Consider the following 19,292-nt stretch of genomic DNA (forward strand, 5'->3'; position numbering starts at 1 on the left):
ATGTCAACACAACTGATGAATATGTTTTTCCTAAAAATATTACTACACGTATTATGTTATTACTATATGTAAAAATGTTGTTATTATTATTATTTATTTTTCTTTTAATTATTTATGATGTAAGCTCTTTTAATTATTTTACCTCCATGTCAACAAAAAATTATAAATATGTGCGTCCCAAAAATAATAAACCAGATATAACTAATAATATTTTGAATAATAAAAATAGTCAATAAAATATAGCCATATTTTTTTGTTTCAGTAGAGATTTTAATTAGTATTTTTGTATTTATTGATCTTAATGAATGATTTTGCCTCCGTGTCACGATAACTGATAAACATGTGCATTCTAAAAATAGAAGTACAGATATAACTAGTAATAATTTTAATAAAATAAATAGCAAAAACTTATATATATATTTTTTTTTTATAGTATTTTAGTATTTTTCTTGCATTTCATAGAGTGCTTACCTGGTATTTTTTTTTTGTAATTATATTAGCTTTTTTAATTATTGATTTTGTCACCAGAACTGATGAATATGTGTTTTCTAACAATCATCTGTAATCTGTGGGGAAACCTTTCAGTAAGTGTTCAATTTTCCTGCAGGTCCCCCACAGGGGAAATTAAGCATTACACAGTGTCCATTCAAATCATTGGGGTGTCTGTTTAATGCACGACAGGATGGGTCCTCCGGAGCGAGGGATGCTCTTGTAATCGTTCTCCACTCTGGCCAAGAGATGAGGATTCTGAACAGAGGACCCTACTATATCAACTCAGAATTCCCTAATTGGGTATATATGAAAATGGATTTTTTAATTCTGTTCAATTGGTTTATGTGGGTGGGGTCCAGCTTTGAAGACTTAACCATTGATGGCCTATCCTTAGGATAGGTCATCAATATTTGATATGTGGAGGTATAACCTCAGGAACCCCCGCCAATCAGCACATTAAAGGGGCTGTGTCCTCTTCATTATTAACACAGGCACGATGGCTTGTCCTTATGGGCAGTTATGCTTGGTACATTCAACTGAATGGGAAGAGCTGCAGTACCAGACACAGCCACCTATATGGATGTGCCTGTGTAAAGGATCTGCCAGGCACAGTGGGGTTAACGCCCATAGGTAATCAGTCGGCACCTGAGTCTATGTCTCTGAGACTGACTCCAGCTTCCACCACTCAGGCTGGCAGGCTTAGGAGTGGGAGAGCCTATCGCAGCCTGGCCAGACGGAGCTAGCTCCCGCCCTCTGTCTATTTATACCTGCCTTTCCTGTTCCTCCTTTGCTTGTGATTCTTCTTGTGTGGTTTCCTGGCCCAGCTACAGCTCCTGACTATTTGATCCTGCTCATACTGACCCTGGCTTACTGACTACTCTCCTGCTCTGCGTTTGGTACCTCGTACTCTCCTGGTTTGACTCGGCTCGTTCACCTCTCTTGTTGCTCACGGTGTTGCCGTGGGCAACTGCCCCATTTCCCTTAGCTTTGTGTACCCTTGTCTGTTTGTCTCGTGCACTTACTGAGCGTAGGGACCGCCACCCAGTTGTACCCCGTCGCCTAGGGCGGGTCGTTGCAAGTAGGCAGGGACAGAGTGGCGGGTAGATTAGGGCTCACTTGTCCGTTTCCCTACCCCTATCATTACAGCCTGTATATACAATGAAGCAGATACAGCCCTCGCAGGAGTGACGTGACCCCTTCACTGTGTTGATCAGTTTGGGTCCCAGATGTCGGACTCCCACCGATCAAACATTATGGTCAACCCTAAGGATAGGCCATCACTCTTTTAATCATAGACATCAGCTAATCTCATCGCAGGACAGACCAGTGTATACACGGTAGCTGTATACAATTTATCAATGGAATAAATGAAATCCCACACATGCTATTCTACAGAAGGATAGGATAGTAAAGGCGATCACCAGCAGGGGGCGTTGTTTAATGCTTCTACCCAACAAATGTAAAATGTAAAAAAATAATTTATCAAAATTTGTTTTTACAAAAATGAATCACATGACAATGGAAGATAATGAAGAGCATGCAAATTCCAGTCTGGAGTAATGTGAACCAGAGCTTACCTTTGAAGCAGAGGTTGCTAGGGTTGTGCTGCCTGACAACCCCATATAAAATGCTATAAATGATCTACTGTGTATCCATAGAAACCACTTAGTAAAAGTCAAGTCGTGCCTTACCATCTGAGCTTGAGTCATAAGGTATTATGGGTACAACACCTGAACACCACATGGTCCTACTGCACCGGACTCAGGTGTTGTGGCTGCAATTTGAACCCTAAAATTAGGTCATATTTTGGCGTGTGATATCAGCTTAAAGAGGCTCTGTCACCACATTGTGCAACCCCTATCTGCTATTGCAGCAGATAGGCGCTGCAATGTAGATTACAGTAACGTTTTTATTTTAAAAAAACGAGCATTTTTGGCCAAGTTATGACCATTTTTGTAATTATGCAAATGAGGCTTGCAAAAGTCCAAGTGGGTGTGTTTAAAAGTAAAAGTCCAAGTGGGCGTGTATTATGTGCGTACATCGGGGCGTTTTTAATACTTTTACTAGCTGGGCGCTGTGAAGAGAAGTAACATCCTCTTCTCTTCAGAACGCCCAGCTTGTGACAGTGCAGATATGTGACGTCACTCACAGGTCCTGCATCGTGACGGCCACATCGGCAGCAGAGGCTACAGTTGATTCTGCAGCAGCATCAGCGTTTGCAGGTAAGATCGACTTACCTGCAAACGCTGATGCTGCTGCAGAATCAACTGCAGGTGACAGAGCCTCTTTAAATATCATTTTCTCTAAAAATTAATTACATAGTAAATGAGGAGCGTCCATTAAATACACTGTAATAACAATGTCTCTGGTGACAGAGCCTCTTTAAATATCATTTTCTCTAAAAATTAATTACATAGTAAATGAGGAGCGTCCATTAAATACACTGTAATAACAATGTCCATTTCTCCAACCAGTAGGTAAGAGTAACGTGCCACCTTCCGATATGCCTTAAAAGGAAAGCAGAGTGCCCATGCCACATAAACAATGCGCAAATCTACCCAGCCATGCCTGCAACATAAGATAGAGCTTTCCTTTGTGTACAGGAACATGGAACTTTCCCATGAAAAATGGATTAATTAGGGGAATGGAAGTCTGGCAAGAACTTGGAATCCCTTGGTCTGTATGTGGAGAACATATAAAATAGGTTATGAGTATAATTCACTATGACAGGACGTTGGCAGTTATTCATCCTTCATCCAGGGCTCGTGATGTGAGTGCTTCCCTATGATATTTCTCTCTAACTTTAGCCAGTGGCAGAAAGTCTATGGGCCTGTACGCCACTACATCGGCTTTCCGGAACAAGCCGAACAGAAACTAAGCAGCTGAGCACTCATACGAGCGCTTCTGCTGCTTCATTTTAGTGGTTGGTGGGGGTCTCAGTGCTGATATTGTTGAATGTTTAGTTACCTTTAAATATTGCCATATAGTTCCCAAAATATACTTGAATTCAATTTCCAAATAATACCACCATACAATGCAAAATAATACTTTGTAGTTTTGGTTTTATCCTAGGGTTCCCGTATTTTGCCCATTTTCCACCCTCTGCCATGTAAGCACACAACAGTTCTTGAAGTAGACAATCAAGAGAGGCTATAATATTAACCATTTGCCCAATGATGTAAGGATAGTCCATAGGTAGTTAATGACGGCTCACTTTTTTACATGATAGTATAATTTGATTTTATACAAGCATGACATCATTAAATATGCCAGAGTTTGACATCATTGGTAGTCTTTGCATTGGGCCCAGAAACTTTAACCATACAATCTCTAGTAATATTTCATGGGGAGCATCAGGACGAGACCCAGTGTTATGCATTCAAATCTACCAAATGTACGTTAGCAAGTAGTAGGTAACAAATAAACAGGAATTTGACTGCAGGATCAGACTACACAGCATTTGTTTGTAGTCTGTTACTATGGAAACACAAAGGCTTGTATATGAGCTGCTTACACAAAACGGTAGGAGAATTTTTCAATCAAGATTTTTATACAAGTGACTTAATTTTTTTTGGTTTAGATGCATGGGAGCAATTAAAAATTGGTTATGAAGACAAATATACCTTTTAGGTGGGTATCAGACTTGTGGCTTTATGTAAGTGGTGCCAGTCTAGAATATACACTTGGTCCTGGTGGTGGAGTGAGTAGTATGGGGGGGGGGGATGTTTTGTTTTTAGGCACTAAAGACAAGACTGTAGCATTAGTGTGTTCAGAGGTAAAAGTCGCACACTAGTCCTGGTGCCTGAGGGGGCCCAAACGTCCTTCTGCCACATAATAAGACTTCGTTATTATAAATGGCACATGACAGTTGTGGGACCCTAGTACAGATTTTGTATTGGAGTCCAAGAGCTTTAAGTTATGCCTCTGACTAAAGGGGAGGGGTATTTTAATTTTAGTTTTTTGATGTATGTCCCTGCTGGAGCCTGAATAAGGCAGATGTTATCAGAACATGAGCACATGATTGAATGGGTATGGGTATTGATGGTTGGGAGGGGTGTGGGTTAATGGTGTAGAACATTTTATTTTCAAGCAATCTTTAAATACTATGCCCACTTACACTGATGCCCGTCTTTATTATTTTGGTAAGTCGTCCCATCTGATTTGCCATATATGATATGTTATTTATGGAAATGTCATATGAGGGTGGCTTCCTTTTGAGCCAAGTCGTTATGGGGCAGTACTGGTTAATTTTCTAAGTGCTATTTTACAAGTGACAATATCAATCATAGTTGTTTCCTGCAGCTCCTCGCTTTAACAATCACTTATTGTCTCTGAGGTTTGCAGTCTGTCTAGCAGAGATTGAAAGCTTGCTGTGTTTATTGGACTTTTTTAATGATCATTGTCCCCATTTTTCTACAGTTCTATAAAGTGTGTAACCAACCACATTTCCAAAAATGGACTGAACTTGTGATTCCAGGACTCAAATCATTCACAATGTCTGCATTTTTTAAAGGGGTTGTCTGAGATTATAGAGAATTATCTGCGTTTTTCCAGAAACAGCGCCACTCATGTCCATGGGATAAGTCTGGTATGGCAGCTCTGCCCCACTGAACTGAATGGAGTTGAACTGCAATATCAAACATAACCCAAGGACAAAAAGGGCGCTGTTTCTGAAAAGTAAGCAGACCATTTTCTTCAATCTCAGACAACCCCTATATATGTGATAGCAAAATAATTCCATTGGTGACTTCTTTATGCGTGGCATCGACAAAAGAGTCATCAGTTAATGAAAAGAGTCTAGAATCCAAATATCTGAAAACAGGAAAAACCTGGCAGTAGTGCAGCCTCAGTATGAGGGCCTGCAAATTCAAAAGTCCATATCTCTTCATAGAAGTAAAATATTAAACAACAGCTTTCAGATAGGCCTGTAAATTTGGACTTTTCTGGCGGAGACTAGTGATGTCATGTTAACTAGTGATGATGTCACTTAATGTAAGATACTTAACTTAAACAACAAAAACTATCACAGGGGGGGAGTAAAGTGCTACTCTGTGTCACTCACAGTTTTACATGTGGGTCCACCGCTAGACTCATCCATCTGTGTCGGAGAGTAGGATATACACGGTCGAGTTACATTATTATGACCACCTCCTACTTTCTTTTTATTTTTTTTTAAACATTTTTTATTGAACACCTTATTATCACACAGCAAGTAATGGCTGCATACATTACACCCAAATCAGTGTCATTTCCCACACATATTACTAGATATTTCGTAAAAGAATATCAATTTGAGGACATGCATCCGTATAACATAAAACATAGTGTTACATAAAGAACAATATAGTGACTATATTTACAGTATAAACAAATTAACAACTTCGACTAATACATTTTTGTCTCAATTTGTTTCTTCTCATTTCAATCCTTATCTTAAAATGTTGTGCCGTTATTTGTACTCTTCTATCTACATATTTCAGTTGTCCTAGATTATCTTTCAAATCTTCAGTGAGATACCACGATGTATATTGAACTCCTGCCATTGGTTCGTCTATTTCCTTTCGGTTCCAGCCAGTTCTGTAATAAACATCTTTTTGCCACCATCAACACTATATGTATCAACGCACCTCCTACTTTCCACATTGGCAGCGCGTAGCCCATGTAGGAAGTGATGTGTCGTGGGCTTGGTGGGTATATAAGGTGTGCGATAGGCTGTCTGAATACATATCACTCGTTGTTGCCATTATAAGGGGCGATTTATCAGAGTTGCAAATAGGGATGATTATTGGCTTACGGGCCAAGGGTGGCGGTATTTCTCACACAGCGCAGTTTGTGAACTGTTCTCGTTCTGCTGTGGTGAAAGTGTATCGTGAGTGGGCAAATGGCACCATTTGGAATAACCAATGTGGAAACTGCGGAGCATCGCGTGCCATTGATGTGAGAGGGGAACGTTGGCTACGAAGGTGCGCAAGGGCCGAACGACACGCTACGGTGGAGCAACTCACCATGAAAATCAACCAGGGGCCACCAGACATGTGTCTAAAACAACAGTTCTATGTATGGGGCTCCGAAGCAGATGGATGGTCACTGCTAACATGTTAACAAAGGTGCATTGGAAAAAAAAACTTAGATTTGCACGTCAGTATCGGATTTGGACCATCGATGATTGGCAAAGAGTTGTCTTCTCTGATGAGCAGGTGGCGGCAGCGTTATGGTCTGGGGAACTTTTTCATGGCATTCTCTGGGCCCACTCATCCATGTAGAAGGCACTCTTAGCCAATTTGGGTTTGAATCCATTGTTGCAGATCACGTCCACCCATACATGCTTTTTGTCTTCCCTGGGACAGATGGAATCTTCCAGCAAGACAATGCGACATGTCACACGTCTAGAAATATCCGACAGTGGTTGGAAAAGAACGACCAAGTCTTCTAAGTACTTCCCTGTCCCCCTGATTTGCCAGACTTGAACCCAATTGAGAATCTGTGGGACCATCTTGATCATCTTGTTCGCTCTATGGATCTTCCCCCGCGCACACTCCAGCAAATGTGGGATGCCCTGCAGTCAGCATGGCTCCAGATACCTGAGACCACTGACCAGCACCTTACTGAGTCATTCCCAGCTCGTCTAACTGCTGTCCGTGCTGAACACAGCGAATTGCTGGTGGTCAAAATAATGTGTCTCAACATTGTACATTCCAACCATCCTGTTTTTTAAATCGAACCACAAACAGGGTGGTGTTAGTACAAATTTGCATAAAATGGTATTTCTGCCAGCTTTGGGGGGTATGACTATGGTAAGACCGGCATTGGCCTTCTTAGCTTTTTGGCAATAGAGCACTCCACACCATGACTTCTCAATCATTTTCTACTGAGGCCTTACCAACCAGAACATAGTGATGCCTTGGCCTTACCATTGGTAGTAATCCATGCCAAAATGTTAAAAAAATGACCTCAATTTACCTTAACATTTGTCTCCACAACCAAGTAGAACATTAAATAAGCACAAAAGGAGTCTATTATATGGCTAAATCAGAGTGCATCCAGTGCAAGGCCTTTGTAGTATATATTCACTTTTGTCAAAACTGCCTACGCAGCCATGCCTCACCCAACATTTGGGCAGCACTAAAAAAATGATATAATATTGTGGGGTCACAGAACATTGTAAAGTCACATTGGGGGTCCTGGCTGAGTGAAAGCCTCAGCTTCAAGTTGGGTAACGGTCTACTATTTAATATCAGGTATAATTGGGAATGACGTCACCTCTGTCTATGAGATCTGCCGCTATGCAGCTGCAAAAACATGATAGTTAATCAATAGTGATGGTCTCCATGCTCATTGATTTACTAGCATGATGCTACTAGTGTCTGCTTTCATTTCCCACCAGTGCCATGAAGAATAGAGCCGCTCCCAGTGGTGACCCCCTACTCCACCCTGGTATAGAAGACCTTATAGGAGGACAATAGACAGCAAATTAGAATATGTGCCACAAGGATGACTCCTGAAAGTAAAGCAAATCTGTTAACCCCAGAAGGCCACGCGAATGGAAGAGAAAGAAAAAAATGGATTTCTGAACAAAGCGGCATTATGGTGGAAGCAATTAACACCGGAGAGATGACCCTGCTGTAGTTAGAACGTCATTGCTAGTATTGTAAAGGATTATGGGTCTATTCAAGAATAAATGCATCATAATAAAACAATTGTAGGGCACAATTGTATGTTTTGACTACATAATTAAAGAGCGGAATAAATGTTGTGTTTGCTTTATAGAAATCAGCAAAAGGTAAATTGCTCTACAAGAAGATCGCACCTTCACATTCCACAAAACGGCTTCAAATTTACATTGGAAGCGATCCAAGAAAATAAATTGATAGTCAATGTAGTACACATGGGATCTGTGCTACAGATTTAAGATTATATGCCATGCTTGATGACACTGTTATAGCAGGTACCTGCAGCTGCCACTAGGGGGTGCTCCCCTTATACACCTCCAGTTGAGTTCAATAATAGTTGTGTAAAGAGGACCTGTCACCTCCCCTGACATGTCTGTATTAGTAAATAATTATATTTCGCCTGAAATAACAAGCATGGAGCATGTTTTCTTACAACACTAAGTTGGGCTGTTCCTCTGTTATTCCTCCTAAAAATGTATTAATAGATTAATAACTGGGGTGTGTCCCTATACAGATTGATCATTTCCAAGCAGTGCTGACAGATTGAAATTGTGTAGGGACACACCCCTTCAACAATTTAATCATACATTTCTAGGAGGAATAACAGAGGAATGGCACAATGCAAAGTTCTAAGAAAATGTGCATAGGGAATACAATTATTTACTCAAACAGGAGAGGTGGCAGGTCCTGTTTAAATCGATATATAATTGACTCCCCCTAGTGGTGGCCGCTTGCAGACAGAATTATATTGTTTATCAAGACAGAAAAACAGCTCCGCTATACCGATATATAATATGACATCAATTATCCCAGAATAGTGGACAATAACCTTAATAAAACGCTCAGTGGGGAGTGGGACCTATCCTGAGTTTTGTTATGGGGTCCTATGATTTCCATGTTCGCCCCGTGACTGTAGCCCCTTCTTTCTAACTATAGTTATTCCATTGTAATTATTAATTAGGGAATTCTTCAAGGTTCTCTTAGAAATAATCTGTGAAAGTGATAATCTACGTAACAGACACAGAACTATATTCAGGTGACTGCCTAATAACATCTCACCACCACAAGTTCTCATGCATCAGCACCTGTTTTGTTCTCTGCATTTTTCAGGTAAAGATGGTCGCAGGTCTAGTGGGCAACGGAAGCATTAGCATTGAAATTAATGGTAATGCAAACGGAAGCTATGGTTACAGTTTGTCTTTCCGCTCATGGGTTCTTCTGACGTAAAGATCTAACGGAACCCATGAACGGAACCCGATGCTAATGTGAACATGGCCTAAGTGTGCATTGCTTACCTGGGGAAGCACTATGGGAAGAAGGCAAGCTGGTGGATGATCTGGGCAATGTTCTGCTGGGTAACATCGGGTCCTGGCATTTATGTGGATGTTACTTTGACAAGTACCACCAACCTAAACATTGTTGCAGACCAGGTGCACCCCTTTATGGTAACGGTATCCCCTAATAGCAGTGACCTCTTTCAGCAGGATAACGTGTCCTCTCACACTGCAAAAACTATTCAGAGATGATATGAGGAACATGACAAAGAGTTCAATGTGTTGGCAGCCTCTAAATTCCCCAGATTATTCCCGATAGAGCATCTGTGAGATGTGTTGGCAAAAAAAAGTCCTCACATCTTACAGGACTTTAGCGATCCGCTGCTAACGTTTTGGTCCACGGAGGTCTTGTGGAGTCTATGCCTTGACAGGTTACAGCTATTTTGGGGAGGGGGGGGGGGACCTAAGCAATATTAGGCAGGTGGTTTGAGTATTTCTCTGTGTATTATCCGGTTTACCTCTGAACCAGAAGTACATTAAAGGAGTTGCCTCATCATGGGATATCATTTTTGAGACCTCCGGCAAACAGCCGATTCTGCAGGGTGGTGCTGCATAGAAAATGTAGTATTACAGGGCAGCCACTCAGGTAAATGGCCGTCAATGTAATACATGGATGACCCAAGTCCACCAGAGTAAAAGCCGCTGTTTGTTATCAGTGGACCTCCCCTCTATGACATCCATATACTCATAAACACAAATATTGGGTCATGATCAAAAATGATATATGTCCTCTACTCCATTAAGCAGTTATCTGTAAGCCACAGTGCCTATGTGGTGTCTGAAAGTCCCAAATCTGAATCAAATCTACCAATAAGAAAGTGATGGCATATACTAACGATTTTCCATCACTTTATATAATGGGAAGATGCCTATTAAAGGGGTATTCCAGTCATAGCACATGCTGATTGGTGGGGGTCTGATTGCTGGGACCCAAACAGGGTGCTAAACGGAAGAAGCTATGGAACTCTATGGAGCACCACGGCTCCTTCTGAGTTTTTCCCTGTACAGTGCCACTGCTATTCAGGTGCTGTGAAGGTACTACAATTTAGCCTCAAGAAATTAAATGCTGCAAGGTTCGGACCCACCTAGCGGTATGCCGTCACCAGGGGTGTAGCTAGGAGGGACTGGTAGGGCATGTCCCTTAGCCAGAATATTTTGATACAGTGATAGTGTAGAGAACTGAGTGATTACCCCGGCTGAAGGAAAGCCTAGCTACAACTCTGGCTGTCACCAGCTACAAGTGGAACACCCCTATAAGATGATTTTTATCTGTCATGCTGAATTGTTTTTGACAGATAATCCTCAACTGATAATCCATCAAAACTGCCACTGAAAAAAATTTAGGGATATTTAGCAACCAGTGCCAGGCAGCTGCTGCCAAGGCAAATAAAATTATACGATGCATTAAAAGAGGCATTAATGCATATGACAAGAATATAGTTTTGCCTTTATACAAATCACTAGTCAGACCACACATGGAATATTGTGTACAATTTTTGGCACCTGTGTATAAGAAGGACTTGGTGGAACTAGAATTGGTGCAAAGAAGGATGACCAAGGTAATTAAGGGAATGGGTAGATTACAGTACCAAGAAAGGTTATCAAACTTGGGGATATTTAGTTTAGGAAAAAGATGGCTTAGGGGCGATCTAATTATAATGTACAAATATATAATTGGACAGTACAGAGATCTTTCTAATAATCTTTTTACACCTAGGCCTGTAACAAGGACAAGGGGGCATCCTCTACGTCTAGAGGAAAAAAGGTTTCACCATCATCACAGACCGGGTGAGACTATGGAACTCTCTGCCACAGGATTTTGTGATGGTTGATTGTTTACTGTGAGAGCAGGGAGATGATGGAACTCTCTGCCACAGGATGTTGTGATGGTTGATTCTTTACTGTGAGAGCGGTGAGACTATGGAACTCTCTGCCACAGGATTTTGTGATGGTTGATTGTTTACTGTGAGAGCAGGGAGATGATGGAACTCTCTGCCACAGGATGTTGTGATGGTTGATTCTTTACTGTGAGAGCGGTGAGACTATGGAACTCTCTGCCACAGGATGTTGTGGTGGTTGATTCTTTACTGTGAGAGCGGTGAGACTATGGAACTCTCTGCCACAGGATGTTGTGGTGGTTGATTCTTTACTGTGAGAGCGGTGAGACTATGGAACTCTCTGCCACAGGATGTTGTGATGGTTGATTCTTTGAACAAGTTTAAGAAGGGCCTAGATATCTTTCTTGAAAAATATAATATTACAAGTTATGAGAACTAGATTTGTGGAGATGGGACGTTGATCCAGGGATTTATTCTGATTGTCATATTTGGATTCAGGGAGGAATTTTCCCCCAAATGAAGCAATTGGCATCAACCTCATGGGGGTTTTTTGCCTTCCCCTGGATCCATATGATAGGATGATAGTTTAGACTTGATGGACCTGTGTCTTTTTTCAACCTTATCAACTATGTAACTATGTAATACACGCATGATAAGCTATTTTTTTTTGCCTGCATATTGGGGCTGGAATCGGACCCTATTGGTTATCCATCTGATCGCCATTAAAAATCTTATGTCTATGGCCACCTTTAGACTTTTCCATATGATGTAATCCAAGCTGCTAGTACATATCCCTGTCCCTGTCTTGAATGCATCCTATTCCAGGAACCAGATATCACAGTTTTGATAAGCAGAGAATGACGGGTATGAGAGGGGCATTACCCGGCCCATAAATCATGCATATAATCAGATACACATTGGCTTTTTTGTTATCGCCAAACCATCAAAGTGGAGTTTCTGATATCAACATCAACCACTAAATAATGAATAGAGTCATTAGACAAATGTATCGAGCCTTGGACCATTAAACAATCTTCCCTGCTCCGCTCTCACATACACTTGACCATCTTGGCAGCAGGTACATAGGGTGGCGCATGTTCTGCCAGCTGTTTTTTTTTTTTTTTTTTTGAGGATGTGAGTGATTTGTACTGTGAGATTCCCAGTCTGTACCCTGCAGCATCAGAGAGAGGAGGAGCAGAGAGTCCAGGCTCGGTGGATGATATCACTGTGTAGCTCTGAGCCGATCTCAAATACACAGCTGCAATCCTGCTGCTGCTCCCCTCGCTCTATTCCAAGGCAAGCACACCCAGAACAAGGAGGGGAGGCACACGCTGCTGACATCCCTTTTGTTCATTCTTCAACCAGGTAGGCTGTGATGCCCTGTGTAGCATCTACATTCATACGTCTACTCATGCCATGCCATGTAGCGTGTAAGATCACAGTGGGTGAGACGTGCCAGTGAATGAACCTGCGCCCTCTAATTTGCATGCTATTGCATTGTTTGCTTTCTTCAATGTCTCTTCTTTATCATTGCAAGCGATGAGATACAATAGGTTTCCCTATCCCCTGCAGGGAAGGGTTGCAATGTGCTACATTGAATGCTATAGTGTATGTATAATCCAGAAAAGGCAAGTGTATGGGTATGAATAGTCAACGTGAAGGCATAAATGATTATCTATCTATCTATCTATCTATCTATCTATCTATCTATCTATCTATCTATCTATCTATCTATCTATCTATCTATCTATCTATCTATCTATCTATCATCTTCGATATCTGTATGTATATAGGAGTATATATGGGCGTGTATGTCTACTGATGGTGTACGTTGTAGTAGTATTGCACATGATACATGTAATGCATTCATACCCTTGCCAAATTGATAGAAAAAAATTCCCATATACATATTTTTTCTCTATTTTCGTTCTCACCTTATACAATATGTATTTAATATATTTAAAAGCAAAATCTCAGATTGTATAAAAAATGGTGAAGAGACCATTACATGACGTCAGCAGAGAGTTGGGGGGGGGGGGGATGGGATAAGTTTTCTCCAAAGGGATGTGCAGGGTAACAGTGGGCCTCATTCATGAATATATATAGGACCACTCTTCTCAATCATCTAATTAACCCTGTCAGCACCGTAGCATTTTTTACTCTGCGCAGGTCACAGGAATTACTTGAAATACTATTTGATGGTGCTCAATATGGATTTTTGCTTCTTTGATTTTCAAGTATTGTATATGGTACATTATGCTTCTCGGTTTTCTATAGTATATGTTCATATGGGGATTTGGAGAAATGGCCACTCCCAGTGAGACGGAATGGGTATTTCAAGGTTACGTATTGTTACTGAAAACTGGATAAAGGGAGGCACTTGCCATATAATAGGGAGTGATGGTTGAAATTTTCTATGGGCTTCGCTATTCTTTACTTGACCAGGCAAGGTTGGTAGTCACTAAGTATATCAGGTTTGTCACAGCTTTCTTCTGGCATGATAGCTGTCAATTTTTATGTGGTATAATACGAAAGTTCTAATTTGTGTTCAAGATGGCGGCTTGAAAGTTGGGGGACAGATAGGGTCACATTATAGGGTACCATTGCCTTGTAATAGTTTAACATTCAGCTATATATCTATGATCTTCTGATCTCATAGTATAATTTTACAAGGATCTGAGGGGGTTAATTAAATTCTACTTCCAATGAACTCATTCTCATATCTCCTATGCAGGCAAGTGCATAGGATGTAGAAATTTGCCCCTTTCCCTATGCAGGTAATGTATACCTATATATAGGACGTGTCTAGTAGAGGCCTAATTGTTTTCTTTGGTTACAAGGTCAGTAGCTTTTAAAAGAATTTACCACCAGCCCTCAATTACGCTAGTTTTTACTTATCCCCCATAGAAAACATGATTGACCATGTTCCATACAACTTCTTACGGCAGCCGCCCTGATGATTGGATAGGGTGAGGCCATTCTAGCAATCATGGGGTCCTGGTGGCCAGACTCCCACCGAGCTAACATTTAACGCCTACCCTATAGATGTATTGGACATCAGCCTCCCCTTTTCTGAGAGAATAAAATCTTGAATTGCTAGATTTTGCAGGTGAAAGATAAGAGACCAAGATGTCTTAAAGAGGACTTGTCATCTTTTCTGACATGTGTCTTTTAGCATATAATTGTATTCTCCATGAAATAACAATTCTGGAGCATCTTTTCTTAGAACTCTACGTTGTGTCGTTCCTCTTCTATTCCTCCAAGAAATTTATGAAAAGATTGATAACTGGGTGTTACCAGTTGGGGGCGTGTCCCAACACAGACTGAATGTCCAATCAGTACTGACAGAGTGAGACTGTGTAGGGACACGCCCCTTTGACAAGGGGAATGCTAACACCCAGTTGTCAATTTATTCATACATTTATAGGAGGAATAACAGGGGAATGGCACAATGTAGGGATCTAAGAAAATATGTTGCGGCATTGTTATTTCATGGGGAATACAAATAATTACTAAAATAGACAAGTCAGGAGAGGTGACAGGTCCTTTTTAATGACTGTAGGTTTTGAAGAGATCTCTGTCTGTCTATGGACATTATGATGTTGGTGGATGCCACCCACTATGATGGGATCTGCCACCAGTTTCATTAGAATAGCGCTGACTAATTGGAAGTTTCTAGTCCAATTCTTTTGCTTTCCCTGAAATAAGTGGAACAAGAGGCATCAGGCACTCCCTTATCTATCTCCGTAAATGATACGTTAAATGGGCAGGTCAATGGGGGAGTCAGAGAAGAAAGATGTTGGACTAATAAGTTTTCAAGGTATCTTGGGTCTACATAGCAATGCAGTAAAAAAAAAAATCTAATTTTCAGTAAAGGTGGTTTTATACTGGTAGGTTTCCTGGCCAGTAATGAGCGCCAATCGACAATATATCACAACAATTACATCTACATGGTGCAATGGACGTAATGTATTGTATGGGTTCCCATACATCTACATCTTGTCGTCCACCCATCCCCTGTTTACACAGAAATATGTATCGGCAACGAGCGAGAATTTTTTGATGCGATCAACCGATAGACAAGCGTTTACTCGTTGTCCAGCTGATCACTGCCCTCTTTATACATGGCAATGATTGGGAATGAACATTCATATGAGCGTTCGGTTGCCCAATCATTGGCCTGGGTAAAAGGGAATACATCTTTTGGCCACCCATGACCTGTTGCCACTTAAACTCTTTCCATTTCACCAATGCTTGTAGTTAGTAAATTCATTCAAGTCCCAGTTTATATGTGTATATGCTTCAAATATGTCTTTTCATCTTGGTAAGGCGAACCACAAGGGGGTACGGATTGTACATTGCGCATGAAAAACTGCTCTTCAGGTGCCGGCTAGGGGTGGGAAGACAAATGTGAGAACTGTTGGCTTGGGGCATGTAGGTGTTTAGAGCATTTGGCTTTTTCCTTTTCGACACATAGGGGAAAGGGAAGAATCTATTTTTACATGGATGATGTTAAGTATCTATTAGGTGGAGATGCCCTTTAAGAGGCCTGTTTATCCTGCTATGTTCAATCTGTGATTGATTAGTTGGCCTGATATTGGTGAAGGCTCGCTAGTGACTACTCATGGTTGGCTTTAGCTTTAGCTGACTTATTGTGACACCCAAATAAAGTTCAATAACTGAATCCAGGCAGAAGCATCAGGGTGTTTATGGTTACAATGTCTACAATTATTGAGTAAGGGCTCATTCACACGAACATGAATTTCGTCCTTGTGACGGCCATTAAAACAACGGCCGTCACACGGACTCATGTATTTCAATGGGGTCGTTCACACAACCGTTGTTTCAACGGAGCGTGCGAAGTGTCCGTTGAATAGTAAGACATGTCCTATTTAGTCGGTCGGTCCATTACAACACGTCCCGCACAAGTCCACCACGGGCGTGGAAAACTGCATTTTTTCACGTCCATGGTGGGCTATGTTCGTGTGAATGTAGCGTAAGACTTCCTTTCAAGAAATATGCCTGCCCTACTAAGGTGCCTCGTAGCCACTTATGGCTTTACTAAACAAGATAGTCGTGGAATTGAGGCAACCCCCAGTTATCTAATGTCTATGTTCAGATTTATTGTGCGGTGTATCCTTCCATTGCATAGTACTGTCTGCTAGTCATAGACGCTCTCTACAGTATAATTACCGCGTCTTGATGTTTTGTTACCAAGGAGATAGGAAACCTGATAACTGGGACTGAGAATTGGGAAATGGGTGGAACAAGATCATGTAAGATTGCTGCCAATACAAAGACTTGCTATGTAATCTGGCTGCCGCTCTCACTATCTGTACAATACTATCCAGAAGCTGAAATGAATACACAGCAAGAGCTGGATGCTGATGCAAATGATTTTGCTAAATTAATGAGGTCCACACAAATTATCCGAGGCACCTCAGAAGTAACAGAGCTGAGTTTGGTGCAATTCATCGTCATATCACGATACAATATCAGTGGATTAACGCGAGACTCCTGGTAAACCTACCTGGATTATCTCCACTCAGAAAGTATCACAGTCTACAAACAATGCAGCATCAAAGGGTGACATTCAGCTCTGCTACATCTGTGACAATCAGGGCTCTGGAGTTGGCAACACTGGTGGTGGTTTACTATATCTGACTATCTAGCTCTAGCATATACCATCAATATGAGATAAGTGTGGGTCTGACTGCTGTTACCCCCACTGATCATGAGAACGAAAGCAACAAGGGCATAGCTAAAGGGGATATAGAGGTAGCTGGGCCCTCATGCTCAAGGGGACCCAAAGGCACAGCAGCATTAACGTATTTTGTATTGGGGCCCAGGAGTTTCAAGTTATGCTACTGGAAAGCACTATAGCCATTTTGGCCTTTTTACTTGAATGGGACTGAGCTGCAATACCAAACACCGCCCATAGGCAAGAGTGGCGCTGTTTCTAGGGAAAAAAAGCAAACCTTTTTTGCTAATCTCATACAACCCCTTTAAATTGGTACCCTATAACCCATATCCTAAAGCAACAGAGCCCGACTAATGTGAACGATTTTTTTTTATATAGCTTTTTATTTATTTTTGACATAAAAAAATACAAAAATATTAAAGCACAGATAAAAAAAATGTGAACACTTTACTTGAGGCTTGTTGGGCTTGTTGTATGTTTAGAGAAAGAATGGATTTTCAGGCACGTTGTTTGACAAGGACATCACTTCAGCATCTAACAACATCTAATTAACTTGTATAAGGCTATGTTCACACGAGTATTTTGGGGGAGGAATATCTGCCTCAAAATTCCGTTTGGAACTTTGAGGCAGATATTCCTCTCCCTGCACGCCGATTTTCGCGGCAATTATCGCGCCGTTTTTCGCCCGCGGCCATTGAGCGCCGCGGGCATAAAACAGCGAGAAATACGCTTTCTCCTGCCTCCCATTGAAGTCAATGGGAGGTCAGAGGCGGAAGCGCCCGAAGATAGGGCATGTCGCTTCTTTTCCCCGCGAGGCAGTTTTACTGCTCGTGGGAAAAAGACGCCTCCCATTGAAATCAATGGGAGGCGTTCTCGGGCCGTTTTTGCCGAGTTTTGCGACGCGGTTTCCGCGTCAAAAAACTCGGCAAAATACCCCGTGTGAACATAGCCTAAAACTGAGAAAGTATTTGCAATGTTTCTTAGGATGGTCTTTTCCAGTTATTTCTTCATACAAAGCCAGTTGACTATTTAATGTTGAGCAAATATAAGTGTCGTGCCAAATGGCTATCCCAGGGTACTGACCTGATGTCCCCGCAGGAATAAGAACACAAGGGACCCTTAAAAAATTAGCAACTTATCATCCCATGGCTTCCACTTTATCCTGCTATAGAAAATGAAGTTTGAAAATTGATTAATTGTTATGAACAAAAACTGTTAATGCCCAATGTGTTTGCTAACATACTATAGAACCCCTGCAAAGCCTGGGCTACATGGCCATGTTGAAGGGGTTTTCCAAAAATTATAAATGATCACCTATCCACAGGAATGGTGATCATTTTCTGATAACGGGGCCCCACCACTGGGACCCCCACCAATCAAGAGAACAGGGGTTCCAAAACACCCACCGTTCCTCCTAACTGCTCAACCGCAGTGAGGAAAACATTGAATGGAATATCGGTCAGACATGCGTGCTACTCAAAGTCTATGGGAATGACGTAAACAGCCAAGTACAGCACTCGGCTATTTCTGTCATTCTCATAGACGGTGAATGGAGCGGTGGGCGCATGCTTGACCGCTGCTCTATTCAAGCTCCTCCTCACTGCGGAGGGTGCACTGAGGAGGCTCTGGGCGTTCGGGCCCGCCGTTCAGGTTCGGGCCCCAAGCGATCTGAAAATGATTAACTATACTGAATGCTGAGAAAACCCCTTTAATTGTCTCTTCGGAGAAATGTTGTTTTCCGCAAGTGCCTATAGCCTTAAAGAGGTTTTCTGGAATTAAACATTGAGGACCTGTCCTAAGGGTAAGCCATCAATGTTGGATCTGTGTGGGTCCGAACCTCCATAATCCTCACAAGGAAGAAGCCATGTGTGCGGCAGTGCCTAGTACTGCAACCTAGCCCCATTCAAGTAAATAGGATTGAGCCGCAGTACCAGGCCTTTATGAACAATGACGGCGCCGTGGTCCATTTATTATTCTGATCTGTATGGTTACAGGGGTCAGGCCCCCACCGATATTAAGAATAGGTCATTACTGTTATATTTTTGGAAAAGCCCTTCAACTTTTCATCATGTCCAACTGTAAATAGGTGTGCGGCTGTGGACTGCACCTTGGCTGAAAGATCTTTGCTGGGACAGCAACCATTGGGTCGTCCTGCCATGTGGCAGCATCACCCACATGCTTCCACCAATTATAAAACAACAGTAGGGCCATGAATAGAAAAAAATGGATGACCCATTAGGAAACAGCCGTCAGCATG

The 19,292-nt window shown here is 41.7% G+C and overlaps 1 protein-coding gene and 1 long non-coding RNA gene across 4 annotated transcripts in view; both read left to right on the forward strand.

Moving 5' to 3' along the window:
- Positions 1 to 2,970: 2,970 nt before the first annotated feature.
- Positions 2,971 to 8,240, forward strand: LOC142658625 (uncharacterized). Its single transcript, XR_012850134.1, has 2 exons — positions 2,971 to 3,262; positions 7,877 to 8,240. It is a non-coding gene; the product is annotated as an uncharacterized LOC142658625 (long non-coding RNA).
- A 4,257-nt stretch (positions 8,241 to 12,497) lies between these two features.
- The window catches only part of L1CAM (L1 cell adhesion molecule), a 149,572-nt gene continuing 142,777 nt past the window's right edge, over positions 12,498 to 19,292 (forward strand). For all 3 annotated transcript variants that reach the window (XM_075835465.1, XM_075835466.1, XM_075835467.1), the window contains exon 1: positions 12,498 to 12,699. The gene's annotated coding sequence lies outside the window, so the exon portion shown is untranslated. The remainder of the gene's footprint in view (positions 12,700 to 19,292) is intronic.

Source organism: Rhinoderma darwinii, chromosome 8 (assembly GCF_050947455.1).
Source record: "Rhinoderma darwinii isolate aRhiDar2 chromosome 8, aRhiDar2.hap1, whole genome shotgun sequence".
NCBI classification, from domain to species: domain Eukaryota; kingdom Metazoa; phylum Chordata; class Amphibia; order Anura; family Rhinodermatidae; genus Rhinoderma; species Rhinoderma darwinii.